At 41.9% G+C, this 18,562-nt stretch overlaps 1 non-coding gene across 1 annotated transcript; it reads right to left on the minus strand.

The window, feature by feature from the left end:
* Positions 1–334: 334 nt before the first annotated feature.
* On the minus strand, positions 335–441 carry LOC121102165. The gene has a single exon (XR_005834253.1). It is a non-coding gene; the product is annotated as a U6 spliceosomal RNA (small nuclear RNA).
* Positions 442–18,562: the final 18,121 nt, after the last annotated feature.

Raw genomic sequence — 18,562 nt, forward strand, 5'->3', positions numbered from 1 at the left:
AAAAAAAATCAGTTCAAGAGAAGGCAAAGCAAGAAAGAGAAAAACGGTAGCAGTAATAGCTGGGGTGCCTGGGTGGCTCAGTCGGTTAAGCGTCTGCCTTCGGCTCAGGTCATGATCCCAGGGTCCTGGGATGGAGCCCCGCATCGGGCTCCCTGCTCAGCAGGGAGCTTGCTTCTCCCTGTCCTCCCTGCTCCTGCTTTCACTCACTATTTCTGTCTCTCTCAGATAAATAAGTAAAATCTTTTTTAAAAAAAGTAACAGTAATAGCATCTAGAAGATTTAGAACAGCATCTCGCATGCTATCATCTTATATTTATTATATAATATAATTTATTATTACTGTAACTGTTACTTCTATTTGCATGTCATTCTTGCACAGGGGCCATGCTAATCTTCTCTGTAGCATTTCAATTTTAGTATATGTGCTGCCAGAGCGAGCACAGCTGTTGTTTGTATCCTGATAAATCTCTCTGGAGCATTCAAGACAAGGACCCTCCAACATGCAAGTTCTACTAATGCTGATAGGTCCTTGATGCCAACAAGTTGGTAATGCTAATTAAAAGACAAGGCAGTAATCCGGAGGAATTAAAAAGTTCTGTTACTCACACCGTGTATAGCCTTAAGCCAGTCACTTTACACTCTGGCCTTAGTTTCTTCACCTATAAAATGAGGGAGGGGATTAGAGGAGAGGTTCAAATTGGATGGTTCTGTACTTTCAAATCCTCATTAACCAAAAGAAAGAGGAAATCTCCTGACTCAGGCCAAAACCCAAACAGGTTCAGAAATGGTTTATTTGGGTGAGTGGCCGTCTTGCGCTCACAATAAATTCGGGCCCCACCAGGTAGGAAGCATTGGCTCTTCTCACTCATACCAGAGCCTGACAAACTTGGAGGCCACTGAGCGGGGTCAAAGCAAAGCCTCCACTCAGAACAGAAGCGTTAAAGACACCCTTCCCAGCCAGGGTGGAAGGAATTCCAGAGCCTCTTGGAAGAGTCGACGGGCTCAGAGCTCTGCACTAACACACTGGAGTTGGGCCGCTAGACAGTATGTAGCTGCCAGACAAACCCACTCTCCTTTCCCCCAGTTACACAAAGACTTTTCAAATACACCCCTCTCAGCTGAATGTCTTGAATATTAAACTTCTTGAATCTCCCTGTCATCATTCTAATTCATAGATGCGAAAGCCTACGCCTTACGCACCTCACACACATTGTGATATAACGTGGTGGCAGAGGGAACTCAGGTAGGGAAGATAATGGCTCAGCTGCCAAAGATAAACCTGGTAGACATGATAGCGGCTGAGGGAGGAGGGCAGAGAGCCTCCCGGGAAGTCCCTTTGAATTTGGGTGTGGTGTGAGTCCTTCTGTTCCCAAGTAGGGTTTTATCTAATCTGCCTTGAAACTGCTCTGCTGATTGACTGTTTTATCAATAAAAAACTGCTGAACTAAAGTTCCTCCTCTGAAGCTCGTAAGATGGGGTCCGCCCTGTCAGAAAGCAGTGTTGTAGCAAAAGGATCTGTGTACGAGGATGTTCACCAGAGCATTGTTTAAAACTGCAGACTCTCAGTAGGAACTATCCGCGAAGTTGCGGGCACATCCATACATCATAATGTTAGGAATTGGACTTATTGCAAAGCGAGTCTTGGAGCGTCAAATAAACTATGATTCTATTCTGGAAAAATCAATAGTAACAATAATAAAGTTAGCATATGCAGGGCAAAAAGGAGGAACATGTGCCAAAATGTTAACACTGATTATTTGGGATTGGGGTGGCGTAGGATGGAATCTGGGGAGAAACATTTCTCCACTCCCTGGCCCCCCGGTCTTGATGTTGTACCCTGTCATTAGCCAAGGTGAGGTTTTGCAACTGAGTTGCATTCATGGTCAAATGCTTTTTCCTCAAGACGGAGACATTTTCTTTCCCTAGCTGCAGATATTGCCTTCATTCATTTGTAATGCTCTGTCCTCAGGAGACACGTACCTGGAGGTATTTACATATTAAAGTACTCAGGTAGTTCACCGTAATATTTGATCACCAAATTTGAAATTTATGTGTTATTTTTGGTTAAATTGATAAAGAAGTCATGTTATTTTTTCTATTTTAGAGTTTAAATTTTTAAAAAGTACTCAATATGTGAGGATATTTATTGCAACACAAAGAACTGAGAATTCCAAAGTGCTGAGATTAAAATCTGATATCAACTACTTGTTCAAAAACTTTAAGGTTCCTGTGGATCTCTAAATTTTAAACATGTCCACCTGCATACGACTAGAAAAGTTGACCCCAAATATTGCCTCAGTTTCCTAGAGGTTACTAAGGAATACACGTCCTTTTACTTTGTCTTGAGACCCAGCCTAACAAAACTTGGCATATTTTCACAGGGTTTTTTTTTTTTTTTGCTTGCAATTTATTTCATTCATTCCACTCATTCAATAAACATCTATAATTATCATCATTGGTATTAAAAACAATAGCTCACATTTAATAAGTATTTTCTACTTGCTGGTAGTTAATACCAGCTAACATTTCACTTCCATTTATTACCTGCTGCTCTTTAATTAAATGCCTTCTTTTTGTCTGGCATTGGGGAGGATATAAAGATAACCTGGACCCTAAAGACATATAAATAATCCAAATATGGTTCTGTGCTCAAAAGGAGGGTCAGATACCATGTAATTCCTAGACTAAATAAGTGACTTCCCAACAAGGAAATCAAGGGAGCTTCATGAGGGGGTTGGCATTATATTTGAGTCTTTAAGCAAAGGATTTGGTTGTCTAGAGAAGAAAGAGGAGGGACATTCCAGATAAAGGCAGAAAGGCAGAGATAGGACTCTGCAGGGCATGTGCTGGGTCCTGGGTATAGTGGGGGCTAAAGCACGAGGTACGTGAAGGGAATACAGGAAAGAAGACTTAAGGGGGAAATGCAGAGAATGTTCCAATTGTAAGGACCAGTGAATCATTTATCCCAACACCCTCATTTTACAGATGAAGGTACTGAGGCCTACAGAAAAGGGAAATCCCCTCAGTTATTCAGTAGTGGGGATGGAATTAGACTTCAAGTTCTCTTGGCTCCCACAGTTGAACTTCAAGTTACGCTGGGACAGATCAAGGAGTGCTTAGAATGCCAGGCTAGAGGTAGGTGGTCATCTCAATTCAGAGGGGAGCCAGTGAAAGTTTTGAGGAGGATGTGACTAGCAAAGTTGATGCAGGGACTAAGATGATTTGAAGGTTTCTAGGCTAAGTGACTGGGAAGCTGGAAATTATATTTTCATAAATGGCTTCTGTTAACACAGAATCAGATCTAGAAAAAAAATGATTAGTTCGATTAAAAACAATTGGTTGTTCTCAAAGTAACTATTTGATTAATGTAACCTCCTTAAAAATGTCATGTATTTAGACACGTTCTAGTTAAAGAGTAGGTTAAGGAAGGTTGGAGCAAGCAGCCATAGTCTATAATGGGTATCAAGCGCTCAGTTTTCCTCCTCTGATTGTTTCTGCCCTTGGGAAACAAAGATTCTCTCACTGGAGTCCACACCTTCATATAGTTTGTATTCTCTTTACATTTGAAAAAGAGATAAAATATTGACTCCTTTTTTTAAAAACTTTTTTTAGTAGAAGCTTATTTTAGTTACATTTATTTTTAGTTTTACTTTCCTCTCAAGCTGCATTTCCTAGTACCGCATGAGGTAGCAAAGAGGATCAACCTAAGAGGTCACCTTGGCCACAAACCTCCCCAATCAGAGCATGAATCTCATTCTCCTCATCTGTAGAATTGCAGACCAGAGATGCACCTCACAATCACAGGTGCTCTCAAGGGGAGCAGAGCGGAGTGTCAAGACTGTCTGGGTTCCCATCCCAGCTCCGCCACTCAGGAGTCCTGCGATCTTGGATAAGTCATTCAATGTTTCCGAAGCTGATTCTCATGTGGAAAATACAGCTACCTAATGATAACACATCCCGGGTTTGCTCCGGGTGTGAGAACTGCTAGACCACGGGCCAACAATGCTGACCACAGTGCCAGGCGCCTACTAAGCATCTTGCTCAACCTTAAGCTATGTGAATTGTCTCACCCACACCTCAGGACAGACAAGCGGCTCAGAAAGCAGAAGCATTTCCGAAAGGACTTGTCGGTTCCCAAGTAACTAGTATCCTTATTTTAGATGCACTCTAGAACTAAAGATGTAACAAAACCACTTCACAGTTTACTTCTCTGGGTAAACTGTTTTGAGAACATTTCCAAGAGCCTTTAAGGAAGATGTCTATTTCCACATCTCTGATTTATGTAAAACTATCCGCCCAATGCAAAACAGACCCTCTCTCGCTCTCCCAGTCTGGCCTGCTTCCCAGCTGTTCACATTCCCTACGGGATTGTTAGGCGCTCCACACGCTGTGCGGGAGCCCGAGGAAAGTAAATAGTTTAGCCAGGCAGGCACCCCACCCACCATTTTATTTTCCTAAATCACTCCTTTAGCTAATATTTCAGGGACAGACACGCGACGCATCTGGCTCCAACCAAATATTTTCAGTCAGTCAGATTCCAAGGTAAATATTTGCCACTTTGATCGCAGTAACAGTGGTAGCATGAAACAAGGAGCCACTTATCAACCCTCAATCAGGGCCGGCCTGGCACTTGGGTGACGTAACCTGCCCCCTCCCCGTGAGCCCTTGCGCGGGTCCCACCTCCGCGCTTCCTGTCTTGCGCGCTTGGTGTCTGAGCCTTTCTGAGGCCTGATGGTGTTCAAGGCGAAGCCTTGGTAAAGTATGGTTGTGGGATTGGTGAGCTGCTGCCTTCGCCCAGATCCTTTCGTTTCTAGCAGGTGCTGTCTTTCCCACTCTTCACGACTGATTGTCGAAAGGGTGTTGGTTGTGGATGAGAAACACCAGGGAAGGGTTAAGGAAGTCTCCTAGATGTGTGATGGGGGGTGGGGGGGGGCGGGAGAGATGTCCCCCTGAAGCCTGTAATTGTTACTTAAATTGCGATCTTAAGAGACTCTTTTTTTTTTTTTTTTGACTAGGGAGAGAAAGTGCCTGAGCATGAAGGGGGGAGGGTCAGAGGGAAAAGCAGACTCCCCGCTGAGCAGGCAGCCCCATGGGGGCTCCATCCCAGCACCCAGAGATCGTGACCTAGCAGGTGCTTAACTGACTGAGCCACCCAGGTGCCCCAAGGGACTTTTACCATTGGCCCAAGGCTTTTGAGCTACAATGAATAAACTGCCCTGGGCTTTTGTCTTCTGTCCGTTGCACTTTTGTGAGAATGAACGCCTTAGTTTTTTCTTACAGATGGATATTTTATGCAGGAAGAATAATAAAGAGGGATGAAGACATAGGAAAATGGCAGGTGGGGTGGTTTTTCCTCATTCTGTGACAGGGTTTTTCACCTTTTTGGAGTCCTTTTGAGACTACGAAAATTAAAGACCCTTAGTTTTCCCAGCAAAAGATATGTGAACACATTATTTTGCCTATAACCGGAGGAGATTCAAGGATCCCCAGAACCCATCTGCAGACTCCTATGGGGGGAGCCATGGACCCAAGGTTAGGAAACCTTGGATTTTAGATACAGCATGCCCTGGTGACCTGCTCACACCATTCCTTGTCTTGCCCAGGTAGGACTAGGGTGAAAAAAATGAGGCACTTGCCTTGGGCACAAAATTTAAGGGGGCATCAAAAAGTTCATAAGTCAAGATGAATAATGTTTTAATGCAGTATTTTAAAGAATCAAATCTGCAAACTGTGGCTGTGGCTTGTCAACCTTTTTTTGTAAACAATTTTATTGGAAACAGGGCCAGGATTGGAGCAAGGTGGGTGAGGCAGGATTGTACAAATGCAGGTTCAGATTCTGTGTTTATTTTAAAGTCTTTATATTTTTTATTTTGTTCAATTTTTTATTTTTATTTATTTTTTAAATGTTATTTATTTATTTGACAGAGAGAGAGCATGAGCACAAGTAGGGGAAGCGGCAGGCAGTGGGAGAAGCAGGCTTCCCGCTGAGCAGGGAGCCCGACTCAGGGCTCAGGACCTTGGGATTATGAGCTGAAGGCAGTTGCTTAACCAGCTGAGCCACCCAGGTGCCCCTCAATTTTTTATTTTTAAATAGTGCATTAAAATACTGTTTTGAATACTGAGTTTTTTGGACCCCCTCTATAATTTTGCACCTGGGACTAGTGTCTTCTTTGCTTACCCCAGCCTTCACCCCTGCTTGTGTCCAGGATGCTGTTCAAGTAAAAACCAAACGGAAGTGATCATTTGCTGTGTCTAGGCCCTGGGCTCCCACATTTCCAGACAGCAGGGGTAGTGGGAAAAACTCTGATCTATCAAAAGGGTTGATGTTTAGTCCTGGCTCTGTCATGTTCTGCTAGATGACCTTGGCCAGTGAACTTAGCTTTTCTGAGCCTCTTCTTAATTGCAGAATGAGAGGGTGAGACTGGGTACTTTCCAGTTTTGGCAGTCTGCGGTTCTAGGACTTTGAAAAAGGCAGCTAAGCCAAATTGTTCCCTAGAGAACAGAGTCCTCAATGAGCAGCCAGTTCCACCTGCCAGCTCTCTAGGGTTCTCTTGATTTGCCTTCTTGATGGAGAGGTTTTGCATTCTACAGACTTTTCATTTGTCTCAGTGTGAGGGCCTGGACCATCAAATCTCTTCAACTTGAGTACTGATTGCTAGAGTCAGAATTGAGAGCTGATGAGAGTAAAGGGCAGAGAAATGATTTAGTTTTAAGGAAAATGAGGCTCAAACAGGTGAAGTCAGTTGGCCAACGCGACACAGTGTCAGATTTAGAACTAAAACCCCAGTGCCTGATTGCCATCCGGTTTTCTTTTCACTTCACCTTGGTGGGATATGATGCATGCTTTCTACTTCCCTCCAGAGAATTTCCTAAAAGTATTTTGAATTCTCTCATAATATTCTCTCTGATTCCTGTGTTTTATTAGTTTCCTTGTTATGATGTTGCTCCTAGTGCTGGGGGATTGGGAGCCAAAATTCTTGATTAGTGTCTTATCCTTAGGTCTTCCCCGTCCCAGCCTCATCTTGGATTTAACTTCTATGGGGATTTTTTTTTTTTAACTGCTACAAGGCATATAATCTTAGAAAGCTAACTTCCTCTGTGTTTCTTTTGAAAGATATTTTTAAAACTGGAGAGAGCAAGTGATGCGTAAGAGTCTGTAGGGTAGGTACTGTTATTATTGTTATTTTACTAATGAAGAAATTGAGGCACAGAGGGCTAATTAACTTGCCCGAGCTCTCCCAGCTAAGTATCAGAACCAGGATTCAAATCCAGGCATTCTGACTCCAGAGTCTGTGCTTTTTAACTAGCACACTGGATGGCTTCTCTTGTGGACCATTTCACCTGAACTTGAACAATTCAAGGGATGGAAAGTTATCTCAGGAGATCCTAGTTCTGTTGCTGGGCAACCTCTTCAATTGGAATGTCTTCCTTCTATTTGTTGGAACAAGCCATAGACAGTTATCCAAAACGGTTTTCTGTTATCTAAATAAGAAGGTAAAAAGGTGAGTGAAAAACGTAGAGTAAAATCTCTCAATCTATCCTGTCTCCACTGAACATTCCTGACCCACTCACTTCTAGTTATGTGAAAACACAAAGTTCCCTCTTTCAGTTTTGTGTTTGTTGAAAGTAAAATCCCCATCCTATGTGTTTATACCTTGTTCTGAGAAAGATTTAGGTTGGCCCACATGGGTTAGAAAGTATGATTTAGTAGCATAAATTAAAAGTGTATGACATGATCCAGCAATTTCACTTTTACATATTTTTCCTTCAGAAATAGTTACAGGAGCTTACCAGGATAAATATTCAAGGAACTTTGTTTCATTTTTGTAATTGCACAAAAGTTGTAGGCAATTTAGATGTGCACCAGTAAGGAAATGGCTAAATAAGTAATTAATGAAGTTGTGAGAAGATTTCAATCTAAACTTGAACTGGAAGATATGAAATGGAGACCCTCATGCATGCTCCCTCAGAAGAATGGCATTTAACTGAGAGACTGATTTCTTGTAAATACCTGATTTATAGAAGAGCGAGGCTTATCTTCTGACCAATGAACATCCACCAAGAATCTCTCCCGGGCAGGCCTTCTCCCTCTTTGCCCTCCTTACTCATAAGTACAGCCTGCCCCAAATCCTCAAAGGACTCACCTGTAGCTTGATATAGCATGTTTCCCAAATTTCGATTCCCTCTACAATTCCCAAATAAACTTGAATTTCTGGAAATTTGACCTTGCCTCAGTTTACCTCCTTGTTTAGATTGATAGAGTACCTTTTAACTATTTTCAATGTATAGTATTAAGATAAACTGCATTATTTGCTCTGAAGAAAATCATTATTGATATTTTAAAAATTGGTGCTTGGTGGCATATCATCTTCCATTGTTATCTCAGTGGCAATACAACAGTTTAAAGAAAAACATGGGGTGCCTGGGTGGCTCAGTCAGATGGGCATCTGCCTTTGGCTCAGGTCATGGTCCCGCGGTCTTGGGGTCGAGCCCCAAGTTGGGCTCCCTGCTCAATGTGGAGTTTGCTTCTCCCTCTGCCTCTCCTCCCTGGCTTGTGCTCTTTCTCTGTCACTCTCTCTCTTAAATAAATAAATGGAATCTTAAAAAAGAAAGAAAGAAAGAAAGAAAAAGAAAGAAAGAAAGAAAGAAAGAAAGAAAGAAACTCTAATTTCAAAAGGTTATTGAAGAAAATATGGAAAATAATAAAATGTAAAGAAGGAAACAAAGAACCTATAATCCTGCACCCTAAAGATAACCACCGTGAATCTTTACATTTACTTCTTTCCCATCTTTTTTTCTAGATGCAGTACTTTTTTAATAGATTTTTTGTGATAAAATATACATAATATAAAATATATTATTTTAAACATATTTAAGTGTACAATTCAGTGGCTTTAAGTACATTCACATTATTGTGCACCTATCATGACTATCCATCTCCAGAAATTTTTCATCATCCCAAACTGAACTCAGTTTCCATAACAATAACTCCCCCATTATTATCTCCCCCAGCTCCTGGTAACCACTATTCTACTTTCTATCTCTGGATTTCACTGCTGTAGTTACTTCATGTAAGTGGGGCCATACAATATTAATCCTTTTGTTTTTGGCTTATTTCACTTAGCACTATATTTTTAAGGCTCATCCACGTGGTAGCATGTATAAGAATTTCCTTGTTTTAGGGCTGAATAATAGTCCATTGAAAGTTCATACCACATTTCGTTTATTTGTTCGTTGATGGATGTTTGGGTAATTTCTACCTTTGGCTCTTGTGAATAATGGTTATGAACACGGTGTACAAATATCTGTTCCTGATTTCAGTTCTTTTGGGTATATATCCAGAAGTGGAATTGCTGGTTCATATGCTAATTCTATGCTTAATTTCTTGAAGACTACCATACTATTTTCCACAGTAGTAACACCATTTGCATTCCTATTTGCCATGCACAGAGGTTCTGATTTCTCTGCATCCTTGACAACATTTGTTATATACCATTTTAAAAAAATAATCTTTATCCTAATGGGTGTGAAGTGGTATGTCATTGTGGTTTTGATTTGCATTTCCCTAGTGATTAGTGATGTTGAGCACCTTTTTAAGGGCCTCTTGGCCATTGTTTATGTTCTTTGGAGAAATAGCTATTCAAGTCCTTTGCCCACTTTTTGACTGGGTTATTTTTGTTGTTGAGTTGTTAAGAGGTATTATATGTTCCCAATATCAGTCCCTTATCAGGTATGTGATTTGCAAATATTTTTTTCCATTTTGTAGAGAAATATGCCTTTTCTTTCTATGGATAGTGTCCTTTGATGCACAAAAGTTTTTCGTTTTGAAGAAGTCTAATTTATTTTTTCTTTTGTTGTTTGTGCTTTTGGTGTCATATCCAAGAAATCATTGCCAAATCCACTGTCATGAAGCTTTTCCCTATATTTTCTTCTAAGAGTTTTATATTTTTAGGTTTCACATTTTGGTCTTTGATCCATTTTGAGTGAATTTTTGTATATGGTGTAAATTAAGAGTCCAATTTCAATCTTTTGCATGTGGATATCCAGTTTTCCCACCGTTTGTTGAAAAGACTTTTCTTTCTCTGTGTTTTTATGTTTTAGTGCTTTTTTGATTCCAGACTTACTCCTGTTGGAGCCCAGGCTGCTTCTCTGGATTGTCCTCACCCTCACTGGTTCGTGCTTAAGGGATTGTAAAGTTATTTGGGAACAAAGGGAAGACATAATGAACCTGAATCTAGTGCAGAAGCATGGTGGCCTAGCAGAGCCTAGTGAAAGTGCTGGTTGAAATATTGACCAAAGTGATCTTGCTATAATCTTGGCTGAACCTATTCCATTTGTTGTGAAATGGGAATAGTGATAAGAAGACCCACCTTATTTTGCCAAACAGTAGCATAAATCCTGGAATATTATTATGGCTAATAGCCATTATCGTGGTTGATGTGTATGAGGAGAGTACTCTGTGCTGCTCTCTTAAATGTTTCTCATTTATTATCTCATTTAATACTCGAAATAGTCTTAAGAGGTTGGTGTTATCATTTGCACTGTTTTACCATCTCTGAGCTTCTTTTGTTGTCTGTAAAATGAAGAAAATTGTATCTACCTTGCAGAACTAGGAGGAGGGATTTAATGAGTAGTGAAAATAAAGGGCCTAGCAAAGAACACGCACATAGTAGATGCTTAGCAGATGGTGGCTGCTTTCCCTCGGTCCAGGAAGCGATTCCGGTAAGCACAGACTGTATTAGATGAGGATTCTGCTTTGTTCTAACAATCTTGAATTTCCTGATACTTCTCCTTCAAGGCAAATTATAATGGTTATACTGGTGAGATAGGAAAGTCCGATACCATTTATTTATGAGACAGGAATGCTTTCTAATTACCTACCTGCAAGGCTGTTTATTATCAGACACTAGGAAGACTTCTACAGACACTCATCTAGGAAATGAACAAGCACCAGCAGCCCTGGAAACAGCGGGCTAGGGATTGTGCGCCAATAGATCGTGATGATTTAACATTCATCATTTTCACTGATAAAGTGTCATTTCCCTAAATCTTCCTTCATTTTACTACCATTTCCCACCTCCTTTACTTATCTTTTAAAATAATGATTACAGCGAAGACGTACAACCGCCTGAGACCAAACTAGAGAAACAGGGCTTCAATTAGCTGATACCTTAATATAGTCCTTACAGTTGCAGTTATTCTGGGTCATATTTTCTGGATATTATTTGGAATTCATTGGTTAGATCCAGGCTGTACATTTTCTCTTTGGCTGCAGCTAATCTATTAACTGGCGGTGGGATCAAGTCCTGCTCCTCAGTGGCAGCTGGGCCCTCCCTCGGAGCCTCTCTACAATCCCTTCACTTATTGCTAATTGACTTCCTAATTCCCTACAGCAGCTGTTGTAAACCTTTTCCACTCTCCTCCATCCCTTTAATCTCCCTGTTCTCCACACACCGAGTGGCAGGTGATCGTGCATCCGTGGTCAGCTCTCTTTCCCACTGCCGTTTGGTCCTCTGCCATCTTCACCTCACCCCCGGGATCCCCTTTACCTCTCAGAGCCTGGCTCTTTCATTTACTCCCTCTCTCCTAGCTTCAGTCTTTCCCGGACACATAAACAAGCTCAAGTCTTCCTCAACCTATAAGAAAGCCAACCACATTTCTTGTGAAGTTAATCATGTTCTTTTTTCATTACTGGCAAGCTCTTAAGTCTTTTTTCTCATTACAAAAGTAATACAGTAGTAGAAAATTAGGGAGTACAAATAATCAAACCTGTTTCAGACACCCATAATCACACTTCTAGAGGTAACCACCAATGTTAACATTTTGGTTTATATCCTTCCAATCTTATTTCTAAGACTTTGAGATCTACTTAGACTTAGAGGGCATTCTGGGTGTTCTCTTTTGTAACTCGACACTTTTCCTGTGTCAGTATTTTTCTAATCATTGCATTAAAATTTCCATGGTATGGGAATGGCTGGGTGGTGCAGTCAGTTAAACACCGGACTCTTGGTTTTCTCTCAGGTCATGATCTCAGGGCCGTGTGACTCAGTGCAGAGTCTGCTGAAGAGTCCCATTCCCTCTCCCTCTGCCCCTTCCCCGTGCTCTCTCTCTCTCTAAAATAAAATATGTCTTAAAAAGATTTTTCATTGATGGATGCATTTTATGTAGCCATTTTAAATCATATCGTAGGAATATTTCCAATTATTTGCTGTAATTAACATGAGTATAATCTTTGTAAAGAAATCTTTGCACGTAGTCCTGATTATTTCTTTAGTACAAATTTCTGCAGAGAAGTTCCTGAATGCATATTTTAAGTATTTAGATACATATTTTATTGTAAAATATAAACATTTTGACAAGAGTAGCCAACTGTCATAACTTCAACTTTTAACTCCAGGTTATTGAATTCTAAGCAATCCTTGCTTGTCCACCATTACTGAAACTGCTCTGTCAGAGGTCAAGGTCAACGTCAACTACTAATCACAAGTCTTCTCAGATCCTATCCTGCCTAATCTCTTTGTGACAACTGCCACTTTCTATCTTTTCCTCTTAAAAATGTTTTTTCCTTCTATTTACTTGAGTTCTTCTACCTCTCTGGTAACACATTTTCAGGCTCTTTCTTCGTTCCTTTTGTTTGGCATGATCTTTTCCTTATTCTGAACTTACCTCAGATTTTCAACTATTGAGTTCATGCCAATGCTACATAGATCTCAGCACAGATCTGACCTTAGTTGGGGTCTACTGGCCTCTCCATCTCACATCTCCCCACTCTTCCCTGCCTGCTTCCTCCTCTCCCCATCCCTGCATGTAGTTTATGCTTCAGTCATTCTGAACCACTTGCATTTTCTATGCCTTTGATCATTTAGTGCTTGAAAATTTCTTCTCCCTTTCCTCACCTGATAAAGCTTTAGTTCTCTTTCAAAATTCACCTCTTTTGGAAATCTCCGTAACAACCCCCACTCCCACTCTCATGCCTCTTTGCCCTCTGGCCTGGCCAAGTAGAGTGATCCTCTTCTAGGCTGTCACATTCATGCTTCTCTCCCTGTGCTGTGTTATAATGGCCTTTTTCTAGTCTGTAAGCTTCTGGAGGTCAGGAATTGTGATTTTGAGGATGATATTCCCAGAGTGTAGCCTGGCACTTGTCGTCTAGTAGAAACTTGTAGTGAGTATCTTCATCCCTTGGTCAGATCATGCTCCGATCTTCCTCTGGGGACCTTACTCTTGAGCCATGGGTTTGAGTGGGACTGACCTAATCCCACCTGCAGGGTAGGTCTTTACTGGCCACATTGCCCAGTTACAGCAAAGGAGAAGATATATATATATACATCCATTTTAAATCATATCGTTTAAATCATTTAAATATATATATATATTTTTTTTAAAGAAAAACTTTATGTTCTGTGACAGCTATTAGAAGAGACATGTTTCTCTTCTTTTACATGATACAGTGTAAAGACTTAAGGTAGGGGCACCTGGGTGGCTCAGTCGGTTAAGTGACTGCTTTCAGCTCAGGTTATGATCCTGAGATCGAGCCCCTCATCGGGCTCCCTGCTCAGTGGGGAGTCTGCTTCTCTCTCTCCCTCTGCCTCTCCCCCCTGCCCCAGCTTGTGCTCTGTCAAATAAATAAATAAATGAAATCTTAAAAAAAAAAAGACTTAAGGTAGAATTGTTTATCCATTTTGCTAGTGTGAAGGGGTGCCTAGAACCGTCTGAGAGCTGTGTGTGGAAGATGAAGCTGCTGTCCTAGAAGACAAAGCAGAGACAGACTGAATCAGCATATGCATGTATGTATGTAGTATTATTATTATCTTATTTAACAATCATGTGTGTTATGTTTCTTACATGCCGGGTGCTGTTCTGTGTGTTTTATAAATATTAACTCATTTAATCATCATCTCAATTTTATGAAGTAGGTACTGTTATTCCTATTTAATGTCAGAGAAAACCAATATACAGAAAGGCTAAATAAGTTGCCCGAGGTCACACAGCTCATAAATGGGGATATGAAGCTGGGTTTGTACAGTGGCACCAAAGAAGGGCTTAAAAAATAGGTCTTTCTCTGAAGTCAGACATCTATTCAGTGTGATATCCTTTCTTCATTGTGTTTGAAATCTAGCCAACTGGAGGTCCTGTACCTGGATGCAGAGTAAGGGAGTCACTCAGAAAGGCTTATGCTTTCTTACACATGTCTAATTAACACAGAGCCTATGATCTCTGAGCAAGCTTTTTATATCAGAAAAGCAGATTTTTAAATGTTCCCTGCTCAGAAAAAGCTAGGTAGGAGTCTGTCTCTTCATGTGGTTTATTGGGTCATGGAATATGAGAGTTGGAAGGGGGCCTTAAAAATGATTCCCTCTGGCCCTCTAAATTACTAATGGGAAAACTGAGGCCCACTGAGGAGTGTGGCTTGCTCAGGGTCAAAAAGAGAATTAGGGTGCACCAGGACAAGTGCCTTTCTCAGGATGGCCAGGTGTTTGCTTGTACTGGCCCTTTCCGTCTGAGGAGACTTTCTAGAACTCAGGATGTACCAGGCCAGGCTGAGACTATAGTTAAAAGATTTGAGTCCTGCACTGTTGAAACTAGAAAGCAAAGGGTAAATGTTTGCTCACTTACAGCCATAAGCAAGACGGAGGCTCCATTGCCTATCCCTCATTTAGAGTGACACCTCCCAGGAAACCCAGAGATCTTGCTGGGCATGTCAAGGTCACTTTTGAGTCCTCAATTCCTTGACCTGTCAGTATCTGTTTTCCCTCATGGTCTCTGTCTCAGTAAAGGTACCACCGCCTACACAAGTCTACAGTCTTGACACCTTTCACTTCTCCCTCTCCCCATCCCTATAGTCACTTCTCTGGTTTAGAACTTCACCACCTGCAGTAGTAGCCTTATAACTGATCTTTCTGCTTCAGACTTGCCCCACTCTAAGTTGTTTGAGGCGTTGTAGCCAAAATTAACTGTTTTTACATTTTCAAAAAAGTATTTATTTAAATTATAAAATTGCTACACACTTGCAACAATTTGAAACAGTGTAGTGGGATATAAAGTAAAACCTGGGGCGCCTGGGGGGCTCATTCCATTAAGCGTCTGCCTTCAGCTCAGGTCTTGATCCCAGGGTCCTGGGATGGAGTCCTGCATCGGGCTCCCTGCTCAGTGGGGTGTCTGCTTCTCCCTCTCCGTCTGCCCCTACCCCCAGCTCGTTCTCACTCTCTCTCGCTCACTCTCTATCAAATAAAATAAATAAAAAATTTAAAAAAAGTAAAACCTGAAAGACTCCCATCTCCCATATTTCCAACCTCAATGTATTGAGGTTTTATCTGTTGTATTTCCCATCAGACTCTTTTTTATGCTTATCCAAACATACCTGGGCATCTCCTATAGGCTATATGCCACTGTATTTTCCAGAAGCCCAGAAGTGCCCATTTCTTTGCACATTCCAGGCTTTATGTCCTTTCCTTAATTTGCTAATGCTTTCCCCTCGCTCTTTCCTCACCTTCCTTCCTCCAGCTGACACCTACTCATCTTTTTAGGACTTACCTCATCTGTCATCTCCTCCCTGATGCTCCCGGACTCAGTGGGTATGTCCCCTTTTACCTCTAAGGTATTGTGCTGTATTATTATAAGCTCTCTGTGCTGCTTTCTTCCACTGGAGCAGAGCTTCTTGAGGAAGAGTCTGTGCCTTATTCTCCATGGCATTCCCCCATACCTGGCATAAAACCAGGCACAGTGTTCAATTCGCATGACTGAGTGATTGTGACTTATTACTGCCTGTCTCCTGAAGTGCAAGTGCCTTGGGTTGGGAGGCAGTTCTTCCAAGCAGACAGGACTATGAGGCTTCCTAAGGGAGCTGGTGGCATCAGGGGAAGGAAAGGAACTAAAACTGATGAAGAATAGTCACATCTAGCACATCATATATGTTATCGTATCTAATCTTTTCAACGTTACCATCCCCATTTCAGAAATAAAAACATTGGGCATCAGGATGTAAAGTACCTTGCCCAAGGTCACACAGTGAGTAGCAGAGACAAGGTTCAAGTCTAGTTCCGTGTGAGTTCAAAGTCCAGGCTCTTACACACTGTGATAATGGGTGACCAGGTGGGTATGGTATGGTTAACACCAGCCATTTCCCTAGACCCTTCATGGGTAGTTGGAAAAAGTCTGTGTCTGGGAGCTTCTGAACAGAGACCCCTGAAGACCTTCAGTCTCTAGGGACATGGTGAGTGACAAACCCAACATCTACACCTTCAGACACTGTGGGCCTTTTCACTTCCATATACTTTGAAAAGGGTGCCAAGGCTCCAGAGTTTATGTTGGAGGGAGTTAGTCTCACTCAGCCAGCTTTCTACAGATTTCCCTCGGGCAGCTGTGACTTCCCTTAGTCTTCTCCTACTCACCTTATTGACCAGAACTGAATTACATGGTCATGTCTAGCTCCAACGGATGCTGGGAAATATTTTTATTCAAGATCAAAATTCTAAAGATTGTAAGGATTTTTATTCCAAATCAGGATTCTGAAATGGTGATAACAGACATATTGGGATTGGCATCCAGCAGTCTCTGATGCAGGTGTGTTTGGGGAGCTGGGGGTACGTGTTTTCTTTTGTAGCTCTCCGCTGCTAGTGTATAAAGGAGAAGGAGAAGTTGAATGGAACATGGTGCAGAGGGTTGGGGGGAGAGCAGAAGAACAGTGCCAGGCACAGAGGTTGTCAGTGAGGGAACAGTTGAAGTTTTGTTGGAAAGGAAAGAAGGCTGGGGGAAGATGGACTGGTAGAAAGAGGAGGGATCAAGGGATTAGTGATCTCAGAGAAGCCGAAAAACAGATGTACAGCTCAATGGCTAGGACGCCGTGTCAGAAAATGGTGTATCTGTGAGTCACCTGGATGACTAGTCGGTTAAGCATCCTACTCCTGTTTTCGGCTCAGGTCATGATCTCAGGGTTGTGAGATCGATCCCCATGTTGGGCTCTGCACTGGGTGTAGAGCCTGCTTAAGATTCTCTCTTTCCTTCTTCCTTCCTCTTAAAAAAAAATTGAATATCACTACATAACGAATAAATCAATATTAAAAAAAAAAGAAAGAAAATGGCATATTTGGCAGTGACAAGAGAAACAATGTGGCTGTGGCAATGGGTGATGGACATGGAAGTGTGATCAGGGTCATTCAATGTAAGGAACATAATGCATGGCCTTGGAGGATTCTCCCCCTGTACACTGAACTGCTCCAGGAGGATGGCAGGAGTAGGGACACAGAGAAATGCCGGGAAGCTGGTGTAGTTAGACAGTGTGAGCCCCAAAGGAGTTACACTGGAGGAAAGTAATGGTCTTGAAACACATAGGAGTGTGAGGACACTGAGCCCACCTTGTGGCTTCATCTGCTGAACCAGGTAGATAGATACACAGGCATGAGCGAACAAGAAATCCTCCCTCAGGATGGCTATAGAAGATGCTTGTGATCAGGGTATAACTAGGTCTCAGGGAACTCCAAGAAGAGAAGAGAGCCTTCTGTGATAAGGGGAAGGATGAAGGGGATTGATTTGCCATAGAATAGAGGATTCTAGTGGGCACAGAGGGAAGCTTTGCAGGAAAGAGGAGCAATTGATGTTTGGGAAAAGAGACATGGGACATTATGAGATTGCGAATGTGAGAACAAATGAGAAGTTTTACATTTTGGACAGTGACTTAAGTCTACAAGATGTAACATCTGGTGTAGCGAGTCCACACAGATCTCTGGGGTCAGGTTGTCTTGGGGAAGACCCAAGTGGTGGCTCCAGAGAGACTGTGGGTCAACTCAGGGATTGGTTCCGGGTGGTCAGAGGTCATACCAGGAATTTCCAACAACCTAAGTGTAAAGCAGTTGCAGGCCAAAAAGAGATCCTTTCCTTGCTTGGAAGCCTCCCTTGCCTAACTTCTAAGGCTTCCAGGATAAAGTTTGAGCCCCAGAAACAGCCATCACTCACCCTGCCAGCTGCTAGAGATAGCTCTAGCTGCCCAACAGTCCTGAGAATCGTGCTCTTCTAACATCTATTTTGATTTAAAATCTTTTATGTTTGAGATGGACTTTTCACTGTTGACAGTGGGCCGGGTTAGCCTATTCATTAGGTGTGGAACTCCTGGCTTGTGGTTAATCCTGATTGGAAAACAAGGTAAACACATTTCCTGGTAAGTGTATAAATATATATAGATGTTGGTTGTGCCCCTCCCCACCACTAACATACACTGTAGAAGCAATTTGAAGCAATTTAGACGTGCTCAGCATCTGGCCACCATAAAAGATTTCGAATGAGTCATGATTTTGCACCAACAGAGAGGGCTTGTCTTGCTTGTGGAGAGAATTGTGTTTACCTCTCGTTCTGCTTGTGACTCTCTCTATTACTTTATGATGATCAGTCTGATTTGTGTGTCAAAGAGACTGGTGAGATAAGGATTTAGAGAAGGGAAGCAAAGAGAAGAGAAGGAGGGCCCAGACAGTTACATATTCAAGGCAAAGCAACCAATTTTGGGGAGAAGGACCTGTTTTTGCTTTTGAGAAGCCAGAAAAAAAGAAAAAAAAAACTAGTGGAAAGAGCCTTA

This window comes from Ursus maritimus, unplaced genomic scaffold, assembly GCF_017311325.1.
Source record: "Ursus maritimus isolate PB19 unplaced genomic scaffold, ASM1731132v1 scaffold_12, whole genome shotgun sequence".
Taxonomy (NCBI): domain Eukaryota; kingdom Metazoa; phylum Chordata; class Mammalia; order Carnivora; family Ursidae; genus Ursus; species Ursus maritimus.